Below are 7292 nucleotides of genomic sequence, written 5' to 3' on the forward strand. Positions count from 1 at the left end.
TTTCATACAAGCATTTTCGTGGAAAAACTGAACGCACCTTTCTTGTCAGTCATTTCATAATAATTTAACAAACGTGCATGTGTTTTTAATAATTCATATTTATGTTATAGAAACGGTTTCGAGTTTAGTCCAGCCAGATGTACACGAAATCACTATCGAGTCATCGAACTGCTGCGTGCACCTAATGCTCTCACGCTTCCTGTGTATTATCTGCGTAACAAAGGAAATACCATAACCCTCCGTAGTTAATACATTATGTTTTTTTCTTCTTTTTTTCCTTTTTTTAAGCATGTCCGACAGGAAGGCAATAATAAGCTAGATTTATGGCCACCGATCTATCGCTATCAAATAAGGGGCATGCAATGTTCACGACACTTAATTGACGCAACTGGACGGTGAGGGTACGAGTCTAAAAATGTGGTGGAATGGACCTGTCGCGAAGTATTAAAAAAACACTTCAAAACTCTAATTCATGATGAAGCATAAATTATGTCTCCAGGAAAATTCTGAAAAAAATTCATCCTCAAAATGTTCCTGTTACGTCAGGTACTTGCACGAAATGAGCTTAATGATGTTAAGGTATCCAAGACACTGTCCGAGGTACCAAAAAGTTGCAATTATCAAATAAAACACAGATATGTATAACTTCATTATATTAGATTCATCTATTATATCACAAATGTAAAATAATATTCTTGACAACTAATTTAAAATATCATGTACACATTTATATACATGTATCCTCTTGACAAATTTGCACAAAACATACAGAATTTACATTATGGTGGTTTTGTAGTTGTTGTTGTTGTTTGCTCGAATTGAGAAAATCTTAAGTTTTCAAACCCATAGATATTTTAAGAAAATTAGGCAAACGAAAAGGAGAATCCATATGCCGAGTCCAGGTTTTGTGTTATATTTCCGGTTAAATGACGTCATGCTTTTACTTCCGGTTTGTCAGACGTGTAGAATTTCCTATGTCAAAATAACTCTAGGTGAAACATTTTTTATAAATCTTGATAATCATTGTACTTATTGTATTATGCTGCTTTCTGAATTCGGATAACAGCAAAATCCAACTTCGGTATCGGTCTATCAACTGATTTATCAATATTTTGTCAAGAAAATGGCAATGTATCAATTACGGAGTCCGCAGAATACCAGTTATAAATCGATAAATATATGATAAATTAAATGGCAATATCGATGCCGTTTACAAAGATGTAAATGCTGACTGAGAGTTCTGTTCTGGTCCGTTCTGTTCTGTTCTGTTCTGTTCTGTTCTAGTTAAATATCCATTAAATGATAGATGGTATTTCATCAGCAAAGGGGAGAATTTCCAATGTCCAAAGACTGACACAATTTGTTAGATTGGGTTCCTTTGGCTTTAAACTGTTGTTGTCTTTTGAATAACACGTATATGAAGCAAAATGCCGTGCTGTATTCTGTTTACCGCGAGAGACGTATATTTCTCTTCGACCTGAAATATAAATTATTTAATTCGAACACGTATACAAATATGAAATCATCTAGCAAAACATCTCTATTAAAACACACAAACACACACACATTTTGTGCGCACACGCACTGTCGCACACACGTGCAACGCACATACATATAAATGATTATTTTGTTGAATACAATTATTATTCATCGGGTGATTTTATGACACAGACATGTACCTTTTTGTGTTCCAATAGTATTTATCAACAAGTAGGATTAATATTAAATATGATATTTGTATGCAAACAAATACAATGTTAATTTGTAACAGTGCATTCTTTAAAAACATCTGAAACATGATGAAGACTCATGAAGTTCTCATTCTACAAGCAGGTTTTTGTTTGTTTTTGTTTTTGGGTTTTACGCCATTTTTCAACAGTATTTCAGTCATATAACGTCGGGCAGTTAACCTAACCAGTGTTCCTGGATTTTGTACCAGTACAAACATGTTCTCCGCAAGTAACTGCCAATTTCCCCACATGAATCAGAGGTGGAGGACTAATGATTTCAGACACGATGTCGTTTATCAAAGAGTCACGGAGAACATACGCCACGCCCGAGGATCGAACTCGCAACACCGCGATCCGTAGACCGACGCTCTACCTACTGAGCTGGTGGGCGGGTCTTTTACAAGCAGGTAGTTCTACCCTTCTAAACCGGAAGTAATGTTTAAAAGGTGATTAATCAGGAAAACGTGGAATAAAGCAGTGTCGGTTATAGGATTTGGTGTTAGAGGGGACGTAAATAAATCGTAGTGTAGAGCAACTTGGGGGGTCTTGGGTCATGCTCCCCCTGAAAATTTTGAAAACAATTGCCCCATCTGGTGCATTCTGTGTGTTCTTAGGTACTTTATCTGGTATTCACAAATCACAGGTTTTGTGACAAAATCAATACAAGTAACATATTAATTAAAGTAATGTTTTATGAATTTTCAGACTAATTCGTTCGTAAGTATCTAGGAATTTCTTAGCCAGATTTCTGAGGATTTTTATGGGGAGGGTTTACCTAGGACTAATTCTGTTTTAAATGTGCAAGCAGAGCGAGCGAGAAAACAATGCATTTTTTTTTCACCCAGAACAAAAAAAAATACCTATGCGACAGAGAAAAAAAATACATTTGAGCCGCACCATGAGAAAACCAACCTAGTGCATTTGCGACCTGCATGGATCAAGACCAGCCTGCGCATCCCTACAGTCTGGTAAGGATCCAAGCTGTTCGCTTTCAAAGCCTATTGGAATAACAGAAACTGTTAGCGAACATCATGGATCCTGACCAGACTGCAGATGCACAGGCTGGTCTGGATCAATGATGGTCGGAAACGCACTATGTTGGTTTTCTCATGGCGCGGCTCATATTTTATATTTCTAACACAGAACAGAAGACAAATTACGTATTCGAGTGTAGCGAGCAAGAAAAATGCATATTTTTCACCCATGCGAGTGAAGCGAGCGTGAAAAAACAAACTTTTTTTTTTTAATTTTCAGTCAGAACAAAAGACAAATAATGTACGTGAGCGTAGCGAGCGAGAAACGTGTATATTTTTTGCAGTAATTGTACCCAAACAAAAGACAAATTACGTATGCTCCGGCGATTTTAGAGGGGGTGCGCGCCGGGTGCACCCCCCACTGGATCCGCTAGTGTAAAGCCTGGATGAAAACAACCTTATGAATTAAACGTAATCGATGAGTAAATTTATTATAAGAGCAACGTTTCTATTTTTCTTACACGTTATGTCATTCCGAAAAATGTTTTAAAATCAGTATGAAATTTGCGCGTCTCCAATCGTGGACAAAAGGATCGTGTGAACTAGGTCAGAACCATCCGAAAGCGAAAGTTGAAGATGGTCGAAACTTACTGTGTGTTACGAAGATGGACGAAACGTGTCACGTGACCCAAAATTTTTTCTTATTTTTTAAAAAAAAATGATAAAATATTTATACAAAAATATAATATTTCATCATTCAAATAAAGTATGTGTATCACACATCTACGAATAAAAAAAATCTGTACAGTATCGGAAACCTGTCACGTGACTTGCTCCATGTCCCACACGCGAAAAAAAAATTAAGCATACCAATAAAAATTAAGACTTACCCTAATTTTAAGATTTTGACACTTGTGGCCGGAAATTACCATCTTCTTTTTTAGTTTACATCTTGAAGTCGTGCTTTCACCAGCTTGAAAGTAGATGTGCAAGTTTTGTCAATCGTAGTGAAGCAGACATACCTGAAACAATCACAATTCATTATTTATCAATACTAATCGCTTATAGTTTCGATTCATTAAATCGGTAATTCCTTTATAAAATTTACGCAAAAACTGATCTTAACAGATGTATGAAATTGTCTCACAAACAGACTGTCTAATCGTTCATCATTTCAAAATCTACACTTCTGAAACATTATCAGCAAGATAAATTTCAGAAACTGAAACGTGGCAACATCAGAAAAAGAATGTGTTAACTAATGTAACACAGATGAAGTATAAATGCATGCGTTGTACAGAACTTTAAGAGCAGGCCTTTTCGAGAACCGAGCTTTGCGGTAACGCACATGGTGATGGATTTGAAAATATCCGCCGGAAGCTAACAAGGCAAATCTAACGGCGAGAACTTTTTTCTCTGCACAGTCGGAAGAGAGGACGTCATTCTATTGCTCTAAATTATCACTCAAGTTTCTAAATGATCATATTCTTCCGATAGATAAACTTTAGAAAGATACTGGAAATACCGGCATTAATATTCCAAAAGTCAGTATAACGTGGCGAATAGGAAATAGAAATAACTTCACCATGACATCGGTTCTTTGGAAAATTTACAAATTATTTTTTTTTATGGGGACATTTGGCTGAAAACACGCAAATGCCACAAGTCTGCATTGATACAAGTGCGAAAAACGTCATTAAGAGAATACTAGGGAAGTCTAGAGCGGAAGTAGTGCATATAATTAGTACGTTCATCTGATGACATTTTAAGAAAACGTGCATTTATGTACACGATGATAATTGTCGGTAAGGTGTCTGCTTCTGATTACATTTTTTTAAAAAGGCAACTATACATAAGTTCTAACTCAAAAAATATAGTCTATCGGTTATGATTAATATAGGTGCTCTGTAGCATTTCACACCTGATCAATAAAAGTGTCAAACCACAACACAAAATTTAATTTAAAAGCCAACTAACCCTTCATTCCTTTATCGTCCGTGTTATCATCTTAGGTAGCAGTTGGAGCTGTTTGGACATTTTACAAGTCGGCTGAAGATATTCACATAGAGATCTGAAAGTAAATGAAGGATAAATAAAAAAATGTATCGTTTTGTTAATTTGCTAAATATGGGTGTTCTGTAGCATTTTATATAAATATGTACCATGTATTAGATACTTCAGTCAATCTTACTGATTGTTCAAGTAGAGCTAGCAGCCGATAGTTTCTGTTTTGAAATTGACTCAAATTTTGAGCCGCTACATAATGTCATTTGAATTTTTTTCAGAAGTTTTACTAATAGCGAGCTCAAAGAATCGAGCTTTACGGTAACGCAAGTATAAATCTTTGTACAGAGAGCTATTGCCCTAGCAACGGGAGACAATTTTCGCGCATGCGCAATCTATGTAGGGCAAAAAGACTTGACCGCACAATATAAATTGCGTTAGAGTTACATTGTATTTCAATCTATTCGATCAGTAATGAATTTATTTTATAGTAAATATCCACCACAAGATAAAGAAAAATATCTTTGCAAAACCACACCTGGTATACTTTAATGCGTATTACCATTGATGATTTTGGATTAATAAACTATTTTTTGCAGTAATTTTGATCTCGACAAATTTAGGTTAAGAAGAAAAAAAAAAAAAAAATGATATTTTCCATGAATTTATAAAGTAATTCTGAAGTTTTTATTTCATTTCCTAACATGATCTCACAGAACTAACCACCTATGGTATTAAGCTTACATGATACATGCAATATAATTTAAAGATTAAGCTAAAAATGAAATGTTCAATTAACAAAGTCCAGTCTTTGATTTTGTTTCCAGTTATACTCAAATCGAGATCAATTCATTCCGTATTCAAAAAATATCAATCATCTTATAATTGTTATTTTTTTATTTCTACTGATTCTTTGAATTCGAAAGTTTTATTTGACAATATCAAAGTAGTTCGGATGGTGAATGCAACGGTTAGATTTAATAGAGAGGGGGCGGGTAGCGGGGAGGGGTGTTCTACACTTACATTCTTTATCTGTTGTTAAACCTTTCCCTGCTAAATTTCTATAATGATCTTCTCTATCTTTCAATTTGGACAGTACATTAACTATTAAAAGTGGTGCTTACAAAAAGATACTGATGAATGGCGAATAGTGCCGATCATGATCAGACTGCACGGATGTGATAAATGTAAATATCCTAAAGTTCCAAAGTACAAAAGATACATGTAATAAATTCTGATAGATTTTAAAATACTAGATATCGCGTGAAATGTTTATTACAGCTCCGCCACGTGATATGTAAGCCGTACAAAGAAAAAAAAAAACAACAAGTGGCTTTCCGACCAGCATGGCTCCAGACCCCGCGGATGCGCAGGCCGGTCTGGATGTTGGTTTTCCCCATGGCGCGGTTCAATATTATTAATCCGAGTGCGTTTTTATGACATTGTCACATCAAAGTAATCTTATATGCTTCAGTAAATTTTATGATCCGCTCTAATTAGGGGACATTCTCGAAATAAAGTTAGGGTCTTGATTACCGAAGTGACCTATGCTTTATCATGTCAATTGCATAATTGTTACGTAATGATTTCCGGTATATTACTTAAAACAGTAACTTTAGTGACATGAAGCCGCAACCCCTATGTATGTAGATGTCATTCAAGTCGGAGAAAAATATATACAACAACTATTTGAAGTTGTTGATAAAATAGATAAAATGAAAGAAAATATGTGAATACGGTAACGTTCTCGCGAATTCTTTTGAGTAGTGAATAGTTTCTGTGTTACATATAAATGACATGTATATTATTTTTTAGCTAAATCTGATTTCTTTGAGCTCGCTTTGAGACTTCGTCTTATTTCATATTATTCACTCTAGACCACCGTACCACACGTTTATGGTACTTACCATAATATAAAGATTTTGACCCTTGCAAGTCGCATCTGTGTCCGGAAATTACGTTTACCATCTGTTTACACCACATTATCTTGTAGACGTGCCTTCACCGTCCCGACATCAGGCGTCTTTATGAACCGACATACCTGAAATCATCACATTTTATCATGAACTTAAAATCATTTACTCACTGTTCGAATGCAATAAATTGATACATTTTGTCAAAAAGAAAGACAAAAAAAAAATTAAACAAACACACACACACACACACACACAGTCTAGTAAGTCGTAAAGTATAAATGTGCGCATGTCCAACCAGAAGCAAACGTAAGAATTTACGATAACCAAAATGAGTTTGTTTATTTATTTTTGTGGATTCTCTTAATTGATACCGCCGAAATAATGAATAAATGACCTCAAAAACGCCACAAGACATTGTTGCGTTACAATGCCGCCACAGACGCACCAACGTTATTATGTTTATCAACCAAACATTTTAAGCCTCTCAAAATGTTGAAATATACAGTTTTACCCTTACTATGCTAAATTGCTATAATAAACTTGTCCCAATTTCAATTTGGACGGTACTATTCACTGTTACAAAGGAACGCTGACTGAACAGCGAACAGTGCAGATCTTGATCAAACTGCACTGGTGTACAGGCTGATCGTGATCTACACTGGTCACAA

General features: G+C 35.3%; 1 long non-coding RNA gene across 1 annotated transcript; it reads right to left on the minus strand.

Moving 5' to 3' along the window:
- Window positions 1–636: 636 nt before the first annotated feature.
- On the minus strand, window positions 637–7037 carry LOC123537932 (uncharacterized). Its single transcript, XR_008369476.1, has 4 exons — window positions 6616–7037; window positions 4682–4753; window positions 3595–3726; window positions 637–1477 (listed from the first exon to the last, which is right to left on the minus strand). It is a non-coding gene; the product is annotated as an uncharacterized LOC123537932 (long non-coding RNA).
- Window positions 7038–7292: the final 255 nt, after the last annotated feature.

Source organism: Mercenaria mercenaria, unplaced genomic scaffold (assembly GCF_021730395.1).
Source record: "Mercenaria mercenaria strain notata unplaced genomic scaffold, MADL_Memer_1 contig_4526, whole genome shotgun sequence".
NCBI lineage: Eukaryota > Metazoa > Mollusca > Bivalvia > Venerida > Veneridae > Mercenaria > Mercenaria mercenaria.